General features: G+C 38.0%; 1 protein-coding gene across 4 annotated transcripts in view; it reads left to right on the forward strand.

The window, feature by feature from the left end:
• oxr1a (oxidation resistance 1a) overlaps positions 1 to 13965 on the forward strand; it is a 191866-nt gene that overhangs the window by 93132 nt on the left and 84769 nt on the right. The window lies entirely within an intron of this gene.

Genomic DNA, 13965 nt, shown 5'->3' on the forward strand with positions numbered 1-13965 from the left:
TGGATGGATGGATGGATGGAATCTGCAGGCATATTCACACCAGGAAAGTCATTTGGTCCATTTGGTTCAGACCAAATGTGAACTTCATTTTTTTTCCTTTGGTACAGTTTGCATTCACATTGTGCTTTTTGCAAGCAAACTATAATTTCTAAACAAAGCCACGCAGGTGACTATCATCGCTCCCATTGGACAGAAAGGATGGGGGCAGGACAGAGCACAGACCCAGAAYGAAAGAGCTGGTAATACAACTGACTATTCAGAATATCAAGAGCAGCTCATTCGAAGGCGATTTGCAATGACATACTGCTAATTTTGGGRCGGYGTTTGCAAATGCGTGCCGCAACCCAAAGGATACGAGTTGCTCTGCATGCTCTGCCTCACAACAGTTCATTGTTTGTAGCGCAGTGTTAGCGTTAGCGACACTGAAGGGCAACARTGGCCTGTGAAGTCCAAAAAGGTGCATGTTTCCAGTTTGGGTCTGGTCTGTATTCACACCAGAAGTGAACCGCACCAGAGTTTGTTTGGAAGTGGACTGAGACCACCTCAAAAATGGGTCTCGGTCTGGTTGTTTGACCCGCACCAAGGTTTGTATGAGTGTGTTCACACCTGCATAAAAGGTTCGGACMAACGGGGGAAATGAACTCTGGTCTGTTTTAAGTGGATCAAATGTGTCAGGTGTGAATGAACCCTTAAATATTCATAAAAGCGTGTTCTTAATACTTTAATTTGAGCTGCAGAGACCTGGATGTAGCAGTGGCTCTTTCATCTATATCCTCCTAATTGTTCATTTGACTGCCAATTAGCTTTTTTAAGTGGCTCTCTTTTTTAGACTGTATCACAGAAGTCAACAAATGGCTCTCTGACAACCTGCTACTCCTTAATTGAGACAARACTGAAACTCTGATCCTGGCACCTGAAARTAAGATCCCTCAGATAAAAGAACAACTGGGCTCTCTGGGGCCGACTGTTAAAAAGAGYWTAYGGAATCTGGGAGTCAATTTTGATTCAGAYCTGTCACTAGATAAACACGTCAAAAATCTAGTTACCTCGTGCTATTTCCAAYTCCGTAAMATTTCTAAACTTCGCYCCCTCCTGYCTGCCTCTGACCTGGAAATGGTAWTCCATGCCTTTATCTCAACCCRTCTTGACWACTGTAACAGCCTGTTCACCTGCTTAAATCAGAAACAATTGAACCGGCTCAAACTWGTTCAAAACTCTGCTGCTAGACTTCTAACAAGAACATCCAGATTCTCTCACCGCACCCCTATATTATCAGACCTCCACTGGCTACCTGTACAATTCAGACTCAAGTTCAAAATCTTGGTTCACACTTTTAGAGCTCTACACGGCCATGCGCCGAATTACATCTCCGGTCTTCTCTCGCCTTATTACCCCAGACGCAACTTGCGCTCACAAGACCAGAATCTTCTCTTGGTCCCCCGTACTCGCTTTAAGACCTATGGTGACTGTGCCTTTTCCTCAWTGGCTCCCAGACTGTGGAACGCCCTTCTGCCCTATCTAAGATCTGTTGATATAAAACAACTAAAAACACACCTTTTCACTCAAGCATTCAACTGAATATATTCAACACCTCACAATTTGAGTTTATAAGCCCTGTGTTATTCCGGTTTAGTATCCATCCCCTCCGCCTATAATAGTGAGAGATAAATTAAACTCCTTTTTGTTTTTGTTTCAAATATTGAATGTATTTAATGTATAATTTGTACAGCTTTTGTGATATTTTGTGATATTTTTGCTTTTTCTTTCTGATAATGGATGTACAGCACCTTGTGAAATCCTTTTCTGTGAAAGGTGCTATAGAAATAAACCTTTACTTACTTACTTACTTACTTACTTACTTACTTACTTACTTACTTACTTACTTACTTTTACAATATTGGTCCATTTTCAGTCTTTACACACCTTTAGATTTCACTGTTAAATGTTTGATTCACACAAGTTGTTCAGCAGTCACCAACAAAAATTGACAGTATGCTTTAATAAGTTCTTGTAAGGTGAGCGTTCCCAAAATAGTAGCACAAACAATACAAAGCATGTGAGGCAGTTTTATGACTTTTTGTGCTCCTGTTATTCCCCACCAGTGTTTGCTGGTGAACAAATGGCTATTTATCAGAAAGAAATCATATAGCCTTCCCTGAAGTACCAAACTGTAGCGGTCACTCAGTTGCCCTTCTGTTTTACAACCCAGTGGTGTTATCTGMATTTGGTCAATGTGGCCCAGTTGCTTGATCAAATGTTGTCTTGAGAACAGAATGGTTTGCTTTTAACTCAATAAATTCTGATAATGCAGAGTTAGTGTTTCTCTCAGCTGAGGTAATCACTTCTGCTGCTATCGATTGGTGTTGTAACCAAAGAAGTGAGCAGGGCCACYGGGTGCTACTGACGAGTACCAGTGTTCTGAAGGATGATAAACACTATGAAGAAGCTATAAAAAGCCCTGTTCACCATCTGTTTCTATCACAGGTTTTCTATTRAGACAATTTTACCTTATTTTGGTGTTGATAACACACTGACTGAAGTCTGATTACCAAACACATTTTAGGAAATTCTTACAAGCCCCAGTTTCATAGTAAATGAAATTACTATGTAATGTTGAAATGTCAGAAAGACTAATAAACATTATACACTGGTGTCCAGGGTGCAGATAGTGATTATTTTAGTAGTCGACTTAATGGTCAAGGTATTTTTGATTACTCTATAATTTTTGAATTCTGTCTCTGCTTCCTAAGGGAGGATCTCCTGTTCTAAGCTCCAGTTATTGTTTTCTTCACCTGCTAGTCTGCCCACCTGTGAATGCATCACTATGTCTTTGCTGACATTCAACAAAAAGTTTAAAYAATTCCCTTTGAAACTTATAAATCAACCTAATTAAAATGTGTTACTCTTTTACTTAATGTGGTCACCATCAAAACTGAAAACACTTTAGTTAGAACAGATTAAAAATGTAAGTGATATTTGTCATTTTAGACAAAAAAAATGCAAACATGTAACCAGAAATTACCACTACTGGRTCTGGAAGTCCATTTGGATAAACAGAATAAACAAATATTGATATACATAATGTTATGTGCACCTGAAACRGGGTGTGTGCAGAAACTTCCCCTCACTCATTTGCTGCTCCTAACGAGTCACGTTTGTGAACGTAACTGAATGATGTTAGCGTAACGATTGTTCACAAGACCCTGTTTAATTTGTTTAAATATTACTGTACAAACTTCACCTAAAAAAAGACGCAACACAATGTCTTAACTTTATTTCTAAAACTGCCGTCTCTGCTCAAAAAGGAGGGGGTCAGAGGATTGTTGTGGGGGAAAAATACTCTGTTTTTGCACAATTTGCCTTCAACTTTTCATTTGTTTTCACACACTTTTRAAACTCTGTTTAGCCTTTCTTTCTAGAGTTCTGTCAAACTTTTCCTCACATTCGTCTTTATTGAAAGACTGTGTGCAGTCTTGATAAACGATACAGGTGATTCTGCCCCCAGATGTTCTTTGCAGTTACAAAAAAAAATAATAATAATTTATGTGGTTCATCATCAGCACTGGATCCATCTAATAATAAAGTTTATTGTTTGCAACATAGTTCATCATAGGCCTCTTAGAYACCCTTTCCTACATGCTCCCGCTCACAAAGACACTTTTAGTGTTGACTTGGGGAAAAATGTTGTTCAGAGTGCAATAACTCTAAAGCCAACATTTGYAAGAGTCACAGTCTAATTAGTGGTTAAAGGCTGACTGCTTTTTAGAGCGAGGAGGACAAAGGTAATTAAGAYGTTCTGTTGTAGCTGTTGATCCTTGTGTTGGTGAAAAATTTCCTGATAGTTTAGGTCTGTGTGTTTATGTTTTGGTTACATTATGGAAYAATATATTTTTTCACATGATTTACATAAAGTATAGGATATTTAGTTGGCTGACAATGCTGTTTCACACTTAAACATAGCACTGATTAGGAGCTGGCATTTCACACAAAAATGCCATACAAAGGACACTTTTTTCTTTCAATTAACACAACATCACAACCAYAAAACTAAAACACAAATATAAAAAGACAGACCTTTGCTTATCCTTAGCTAATTATTATGCCTCAAAAAGTGTCACAACAACATGTGATGTTGCTTTAAGAATTTACTGTTCCTAAGTGGCAAATATACTCATATCTTTTCTAGTATTTATTATTCCATCTGCAAAAACGAGTATCTATTGATGTTAACAGCACTCCATTATGTGCTATCAAACTGCAAATATATATAGTATGGTGCTTTTCTTTGGTTAACAACAGCAACACCAGCTCTTTCTTCTGCAACTCCATTATCAGCTGAAAATTAATATCCACTTTTCTGACTGTGCTGTTTGCACGTCTTTTGCACAGGAAGGACAATGGCAGGGCTTTTACTAAGATTTCTATCCCACAGCTTCTCTTTGACACTTTGACCATGAATTGTCTGAGATAAATACCATATACAGTCATGTCAAGAATGCCCAATGCTTTACATCTTGAAGTACAATCAAACCTTGAGAGCATCCTTAAAATAATGTAGCCTTCAAAAGTATAAAARCATGCTTACAAAAGATAAATGTAAAAAAGAAACMGTTTACAAAGAATATTCATTWTTTTCTGTAAAAATCAAGCTTGTTTAAATACTATGCTTGTTTTGAAGAGATATTTTACATATCAGAAATGAGGCGATTTACATAACATGACACTACAGCTGGCTTGATACACAGAATTAACAAGGAAAAAAAATCGCTTGGATTTTCAAAAGTGACTGGATGAGTTCTGTTTATTGCCGTAACAACTTGACATTATACACAGATTAACAAAGATACAAGCTTTGACTTTCGCTGTATCAGACAGAACCATGGTAAATTGTCACTCCTTAAACCTGCATATGCTGAAAGTACAGAAGCTAATTTGTCCAAACATGTCTGTTTGATACAAATGAAAAGCATACAGTGTGAGTAATAGATTCCTTTCCATAATTTTAGATGCGTTTTAATACACCTTCTTTGATACTAAAATAATAAAATTGAGCTTTAACCCAAAGTTATGAGTTTGTATTGATTTGTTCAAACAATTCTCCAGAGCACTGAGACAACATAAATTCCCTGTAGCAGTGAAGGAGTCGGAGAAGAGCAATGCTGCCTGCTAATTAACCTCTGTGATTGCAAAAATTCAGCGTCTATTCTAGCAGAATAATTTTCGTCCCATAAACTAATCAGTTAATCAGTTAATTGCTTTTGCGGTGTACTTGTAAACATGTTGCTGGAACATTATATAGAGCCTTGTGCAGTCGGTTCGTTGCATATTTATCTTTTTAAACGCATCTGAGTCGTCTCACGGTTTTTATAGTGGACCTTGACCAACACAATGACATTCCAACGTACTGAACATGGCACTGAAAAATGCAGGAATCACCCATCACTTTTTTTTTTCAGTAAAACTTGTTTTCTTTTGGTCGGCTCAGGGTTGGTCACTATAGAAACTGTCATTTAAACTCTGTGGGAATTTTAATGCAGCTGTACCTCTGACACACCTCAGTGTCGATCAATGTCCAGGCTTTAACATTAGAGTGTGGAGAAAAATCACTTGGCAATTAGAGCTCATTTCAGCTGCTTTCATTAGCCTTTTTAAATTATTTTTACACCTCAGTCATCTTAAGGGACACGGGAGGCGACAAAAGACAGCGACAAATGGCCGTCATTGCAACTGGAGTGAAACCCAACACACGGGATGCAACAGCGATTGCAGCGTTGGAAATCACGCTCTTGGGTCGCTTGTCTTCATGAAATTTGATTGGTTCTTCTACTGCCTCTTGTAAAGGTTATTGGTGGTTCGCAAAAAAAGGGGGTGTGCATTACGGACGTGTAAACTAAACAAATCTTGCCATACTAATGATATTGAAAAACAAACGTACACCAAGATACGATTTTATGAGGAAAAACTTACTTGATAACTTCACCCTGGCACCAACAAATTCCCATAAAGCTGCCTTTTTTAGTAATCACTTGGTGAAGGGTCATATAAAACTGGAAAGTTTAACAGAGCTAAATTAATGTTTAAAGTGTTAGCTAACTGCAGTATGTAACACACTCTCCACTCATTGGTCAGTCAATGAAACCCTTGCTGATTGGTTGTATGCCAAGCCACAGCTACAAAAGTTGAACATTTTTCAACTTTCATATGCTGCGCCACAAGCTCGCGTGTGCAGTCAGCTCTCCCCACCCGAGGCTGAAGGTCAACAGACGATCATGCTAAGCTTGCTAGCTGTTCTGACTGCTGCAGGGGCGTGTCTTAGAGAGAGGCTTTTATACCAGAACACAGCCGCTGTGACGAAACCGTGGAGAAGACACGTCACWGTGGAGAGCCGTTAACCAATATGCAAATTAGCCTGCAGTACCACTGCTCTACCCATATGAGCAGCAAAAATACGTTTTTAGAACAAATATTACAGATTTGAACAAATACGCACAAAAACATCAAAATTAGCACAGAAACAGTACTATACAACATTTTAGACACATTCTAGACAGTTTATCAGCTAAAAAAAGTTAATTTTGGGGTAAGTTACTCTTTAAGACTCTCCACTCTAAAATATTTTAGATTGTCTGTGAAGTAGGAAGGCGCGATATAAATGATACACGGTAGATACTATATAAATTTGTCCTATGATAGATCTATCATAGGACAGATATATATATCTTTGATTTAACCAGGTAGGTCTCCCTTAAATTTAGATTTTTATGGGAGAATTTAAAGTGTCCCTTAAAAAGGAGATTTTAAGGTCTTAATTTTTTTCCTATACATATTTATACATTCCACTCAATTAATATGTGATTTATTTATTTTCTATTATAAGTTTTATATCGTGATATATATCGTTACCACCACCCATCATAATGTATATTGTGATATGAATTTTTTGCCATATCGCACATTCCTACAAGGAACTGTGAGATAATTTCCTCCCCTCTGTTCATAATTAGTGCAAGAGATTGAGCCAAACATTAAAGATTTGATGCAATCCTTAACGGCTTTATAAAGTTGTATTTTACACACAAACTGAATCTAACAGCCCAGTGTTTCTATTAGGGACTTGGTCCTGGAGTGGGGGTTCTCCAAAATATCTGATGAACTTTGGATGAAAATAATTTGGAACTTTCAATCCAGTCGATGGTTGCCGAAGCCAACTTATATCACAAAACTGTATTTAACATCCAATTTTAGAGATATTGGCTTAAACTGTAGTAGGAGGTAACAGCTGAGACTAATCTCCACACATACAGATTGATATCAGATGGCACATGATCTTTAGCTTTGAATTTTCGCCATTAACTATTTAAAGTCTATTGTGTCTGTCTGTGTTAGCAAAATGTCTCATGAATCACTCAATGATTTTTTTAAATCTGCATTTGAAAATCGCAAAAAGGTCGAATTTTGTAATTTGTTACATTTGTTGAGCTAAAATTTGATGCGCGAGTAGCTGAAAATCATTCACAACTTAAACTCTGAGTGTAACAAGTAACGTTATTTTCTAAGTTTGACTAAATGGCTGCAACTCCATCATTTTTCATCCTGAGATGACTGAAGTCTGTCATGAAAGGCTTCGAGTGAAGGAATGCTAGACCTTCAAACAATGTTACGTTCAAAAACAAATGTTTTTATTCCTAATTGAATATAAAGATGTTAAAGGTAAAGGATAAAAGCTGTTCTGTAAATAAAGCTTCACATCTCAACATTTGAGGAATTTAAGCCACATTATTTCATCAGGAACATAGAGGGAGTGTGATCAATTTCACAGGCAGGGTGGTAATGAGAGTGCACTGGATCCAGTGCCTTCTGATCTGCACTGGATCACACACACACACACACACACACACACACACACACACACACACACACACAACTGCAGATCAGCAAAGTTTTCAGTTACAGTGGAGTGCTGTATAGGCCAGTTCGTGTGAGCTTGTAGTGCAGTATAGAGCTGAGCAGCACCGATGCTGTTGGCAAAAGGTTGCTTTATCTTTTTTTTTCGTGCCTGTGTTTAAGTGGACAGCTCCACTACAGCTATGCTCATTAAAAGGAAAAGACTGCAGCTTGTAGCAGACAGTACATTAGAGCTGCACAGTAATAATGGCATCTTTCTTTATTAAGTGGCATTTGCACATTTCCTCTTCTATTAAATTCACGAGTTCCCTGAGACTGAAACTGTTGAAATTAAAATTTGTTATTTGCTCTYGTTAGTATGATGTATTGTTTTTATTTATTTTTGCATTTCACGGTGTGAGAGATAATTGGAGGATCTGTGTGTGTAATTATTTTTCTGCCGTTTGAAGACATTTAAAGTTCTGAAAAGTTCAAACAACACACTCTTTATTGATTTTTGTGTGGTCAGTTAAATATTTATAGCCTCAGGAAGGGCTTAACTTATTTAGGAGAAAATCATAAAAATAAATTTATATGCATGTCATTCTGTCATTAGGAGTTCCTGTGTGTAGCTGAGGTTTTTTTTTTTTACTGGAGCCAATCATGAAGCRTGTTCATCCACACACACACACTCTTTCCACAAACTAACAATAAGTATTTCCTCTCAGTAAAACATACTGTGTACTTAATACGTATCATTAATAACACTTTGATACATTTTTGTGTGTGTTTTGGAATAAATAAAACATGTTCAGAAAGTTTCTAAACCCTCAAAATTCCAGAAAACTACTACACTCATGAAATTATACAAAATATTCTGTACACAAAACAGCTGGAAAATAACACTTAACTCAAGTTTTTTTATTTTTAACTTTAATAGGAGGGTTTCACGTGACGTCACGATGCAGTGCCACTAGAGCACAAAGTTCGCATGGAGGTCAGGAAGTGAAAAAGTGGAGGATCTGCTATCTGAAAAAATGCCCATATTTTCTGTAGTTTACAAGTGATCCAATCATTCTAACTGAATTAATAATAAATAATTATACACTGATTAAATTATATATAAAATTAAATAAAATTATGGCTCTTTTTATTAATGTTCGTCATATTTGAAGCACGTTGCAGCAGGAGGATAGGGCTGATTCTTGGGGGAAAAACACATCATTCCCCCACCCCGCCGAACAAACCTAAAGCCCCAAACTCCTTTCTGACTGAAGCCTGAAAATATTAGACAAGGGACAAAAAATATACAGGAGGATAAAAATAAAAAGAGGTGGAAGTTGAATAAAGTTCGGCTGCGATGGAGCGAGCGCGATCGGAAATCAGCAATGAGATATCCGAAATTTATTACATTTATTATATTTGTATAAACTATATTTCATAGTTACAGTGAAGTTTAGTAAGTTATTTTAGTGTCTTTGATGCAAAAAAAGGTGATAAACGTGGAGCTCCAGTCCAGCTGCGGWCAGGTGGACYGASTTGGACCGARCCGCAGTTTGAGAGAGGAGCTCAAAGGTAGAGATGGAGGAAAAACAGTCGGAGACAGAGTGAGGACTTTGATGAGGAAGTAGGTGATTCACTATTTCGATTATAAGATGGAAGAGAAGAAGATCGAGCACCGAGCGGACTCTACGGGGGAAATCTTTATCCCGTTACCGGTCTGCCGGGGCAGACGGTGCGGCGCTAACTGGGTGTTAACTACAGTGAACAGCTGATGAAAGCACGTAAACAACGGGAGGTGTAGAACTTTAGATTCAGCGGGTGGATCCACAACCTCGGTACCAAACAGCTCCACGATGATTATCGTTTGTTTTTTGCCAGGGTGAGTGTTTTTTTCTGATATAGTTTTATTTGTTAAGATCATGCTAACAATAGCCGCTAACGTCAACAAACTTCCAGCAGCTAACGACACCGAACTAGGGCAGCCTAAAGTCCAGATGAGATCCACATTAAACTACCAGTAACTTAATACTCACTACTAAATAAACAATCATCATAAACATAACCTCTAAAACAAGTTAGAGCATTTCAGAAAATTGATATACAGTCTTGGAGGGAGTCTTGTTTCGTATCAGGCACTGTGGAACCCATGAACGAGGAAAGTCTGAAAAGTGCTGCTATTTATTCATGTAGTCACACAGTCTGTCAGAACAGTCTGAACAGCTGATCAGACACCAAATTAACTCACTGCTGCTTCGCCCATCTGTCAGTTCAAGTGAATACTATTGTTCAAACATACCTTTTTTAGACTGGAATGTATTTGTTACAAACAACAGTCAGGTTTTTACTGAAAAGTCTTTAAAATAAATGCACTGGGAGGGAGATCCAGATATGATACTCAGCATGTCAGAAAGTGATTTAAAACAGCTGCTAGATAAAACATTGTGCTGTTCCATAGCCTGTAAGACATTATAGCTGACTTCCTGTTGTATAGGAGAAATGTGTTGTTGCCTTTCCCTGTAATGAACTTGTATTAAACATCACGCTGTAGAAATAACAGAACCACCAACGCTTCTTTCAATTTTACATTTCACTGTATGACAACTGTCTGCTCAGGCTTCACATACAGTAAGAGTATCCTCCTCTACCAATTCTATTTAGGTACAGTATCCTACATGTGTGAATAACAATCATAAATTAAACAATGGTTATATAAACTCATGGTTATGACAGCTTAGATAATTATTAATAAATAAGAGGTGCACAGACGGCAGCATTTTTATTCTTTACCAGCTGAGGTAATAAGGTTTTTACCTGTGTCCTTGTGTTAGTCTGACTGTGTTGTGGTAGCAAAAAATGCCACAAATCATCTCCTTCTCAGTCTTCACTTTTTATGGCTCATCCGTAGTCAGATGGAGAAGGCAACAGGTTCAGATGAGACACCCAGACATCATTTTCCTCAGCAACACATTCCAGCTCCACCTGGGGGACCCTGAGGCGTTCCCAGGTCAAAAAAAATATGCAATCTCTTCAGCGGGTTCTGAGTGCCCCAGGACCTCTTCTTAGTGAAACATACCTAAAACACATGAAGGCATCCTATCAGATGCCTGAACCACCTCGGCTGACTCCATTCGATGCAGAGGAGCAGCTCGTATCTGAGCTCCCTCTGGATTGACTGAGCTCCTCCATAAGGTTCAGCCTGGCCACCCTATGAAGGAAGCTCATTTTGGCAGCTTGTGTCCAAGACCTTTTTCTTTTGGTCCTGATCCAAACCTCCTGAGCGGAGATGAGGGTTGGAACATAGACAGACTGGTAAATTGAGAGCTTTTAATTCAACTCCACTCTTTCTTGACCACGACAGACTGAAGCAAAGCCCTCATTACTGAGGATGAGGCTCTGATCCATCGATCTATCTCCTGCTCCAACCTACAAACACTTGTAAATAAGTTCCCCAGATACTTGAAAAATAAAATTTAACAAAACTCTCAAAGTTATCATTGGATGTACATCTAGTATTTAATAGCTTTTGGAGTCCATCCAATTGAAATTAAGTGACCCAAAGGATAATTACAGATCATTAACTAAGAGAATGGCTTTAACTGTCGGCTTTAAAATTTGGAGCGTTAAYAGCTGAGAATCATCTTCAACAGAGAACTTAGAGTATCACATAGAACTATGACTCCGCCCCATGTTATCATAAGATGATCTCAGTCTAAAACACTGGTGTGAAAGACAGCAGGCCACCAGAGAACCCAACATGAGCCTCCTGTGTTGCCAAACAAATAAACAGTAATGTTTATTTGTTTATTTATTATATGTTTATTATAACCTGTTGGTCATAATAAATTTTAATCAAACCTCCCAGGTAATTATAGACTGTCAGAAGGACTGTAATACTAAATACTTTAGATGTACAGATTTATCACTTTTATATGAACTCATTAGTTGTATGTATTCAAGCGTTATTGGCACTAAATTGAATGTGTTTCGTAAGTCTTTAAAACAGCGATGATTCATTATTTCTTTAGTGCGCTGTTTGAAATGTAACTGCTCTGAACTTTGCAAGATGTTTCGAGTCAGCTGTCTCAAGGGGTTATTCTACTCTACGTTTTGTTTGTGTATCTACAAACAATCTGGCTAATCTCATCCTCCTTCAAGAACTTTTTAGGAAAGTCTTTATTTTATTGACTTTGCAGCACCTGTTCGACACAGCAGCGCTGTACTGTTTTAAAAAAAGGGAGCTTTCTAAAAATAACATCTGGAGAGGGCTGTATATAGCCAGCAGGCAGGGAAAACAAGGGAGCACTGCAAAATTGGCTGCTTGTGTATTCTTTCAGACCATGAGGGAATGTTTGCCAGTGAGGTTGCCGCTTCAGTTTTTCATGCTTGTTTACGAAGTGAAGGGAGCTATATATTTAGATGCCATGATTCAYGCTCAGCAGATTGAATAGCTACAAAACAGGATGTGCTTTCAGAGGCTACAACTGTCACATCTGCATTTGTTTAAGAATCATACACATGCTCACTTTAACACATTTTCAAACTAAGGGGAAAAAAAGTTTCTCTGTACTCTTTTTTTTCTGTAGTTATATTTTTGTCACTATAAGTTTAAGCTTTGCTTTCATGAGCACCTTRAGGGTGTTTTTATGGCAACGTCCTTCAATGTGTGTTCTGTTTACTTTTTGTTTAAGACGCTCGTTGACCCTGTCTTTCACTGCTCTTTATGTTGAATGTAAGCAAGGAGATGCTCTGATTCTGTTTTTGTGGGTCTTTATCTGTTTTGATCTTGGTGCAGCTCAGAGCTGCCAATTCCAGCTTTGGCTGATCCCAATTTCTCTCAAAGAATGATGATTAATAGTATACAAAGTAATATTTTTTCATGTCTTGGGTTTAGGTGGGTTTTTCTCTAAATCTTAATGTGAGTCTTTAAGAGATAAAAAATAGTCTACAACAAAAAAAGTCAGTTTAGAAAGAAATCTTTCAATGAGTTTTTTTTTCCTCGTCACAGACCCCCACAAGCATGTTAGACTACTGGCCTAAACACAGGGTTGACTTTTCAATTGTAATGAGGAGATGGCTGCAACACACRCACRCACACACACACACACACCTCATGCCCACCAGCCTGACTTGATGAAAGACATTCTTTGTTTTTTTCCTGATGCACAACAGCTCCTTTCAGCGTTTGTGCCAGTCTCAGAGCCTCTCACACAGTTTCCCTGGTGTTCTTGTAATTCAACCCATTAATGAACCACTTAGAATAGTTTTATTGGAAACAACAACAGTAAAAACTGTTCAACGCTGCATGTAAGAACTGTTGTTTTACTTGATTGAGCAACAAATTGGATAACTACCGACCTCAGTTCACCTCAGTAAAGAGTTTCCCCCCACTGCTCAGTTCAGCAAARATAACGGCATTTGCTCTGTCTGGATTAACATCAACGCCTTCACGCCTTTCCTTTRTGGTCTCTGCATCTTGCTGTTTGGATTCAGCTGTTATATTCTGTCTCAGTGCATGACATGCTGTGGTGGCCTCCTAGTTAAACTGACAAGCATAAACATTTTTATGTGTCATAAGTGAGGTAAACTATGAAGCTGGCAGTATTTACACTCAAATTAGCCCCATTAAGAATGTATGCATTTTGTGAAGGAAAACATCTTACTTTCTCCTGTAATTTATTTATGTGGTGAATAAATAATTCACCTGGGGGGTATTCCAGAAAGTGCGTTAATTGAAAACCCAGAGCTGGTTGACTCAAAACTCAGTTTTCCTCCCAAAAAGAGAGGTAAGTGAAGCTTAGTCTACCACCATAGTAACAGACTGATACATAAATAACTAGAGAATTTGCATTTCCTACGAAAATGCAAGTGTGAATGCCATTTGTGCAGAACTATAGCTGAAATAGCAGAAGAAGAGCATAAAGTAGCAGAACTATAGCTGAAGTAGCAGAAGAATAGCATAAAGTAGCAGAACTATAGCTGAAATAGCAGAAGAATAGCATAAAGTAGCAGAACTATAGCTGAATTAGCAGAAGAATAGCATAAAGTAGCAGAACTATAGCTGAATTAGCAGAAGAATAG

This window comes from Austrofundulus limnaeus, unplaced genomic scaffold, assembly GCF_001266775.1.
Source record: "Austrofundulus limnaeus strain Quisiro unplaced genomic scaffold, Austrofundulus_limnaeus-1.0 Scaffold161, whole genome shotgun sequence".
Lineage (NCBI taxonomy): Eukaryota > Metazoa > Chordata > Actinopteri > Cyprinodontiformes > Rivulidae > Austrofundulus > Austrofundulus limnaeus.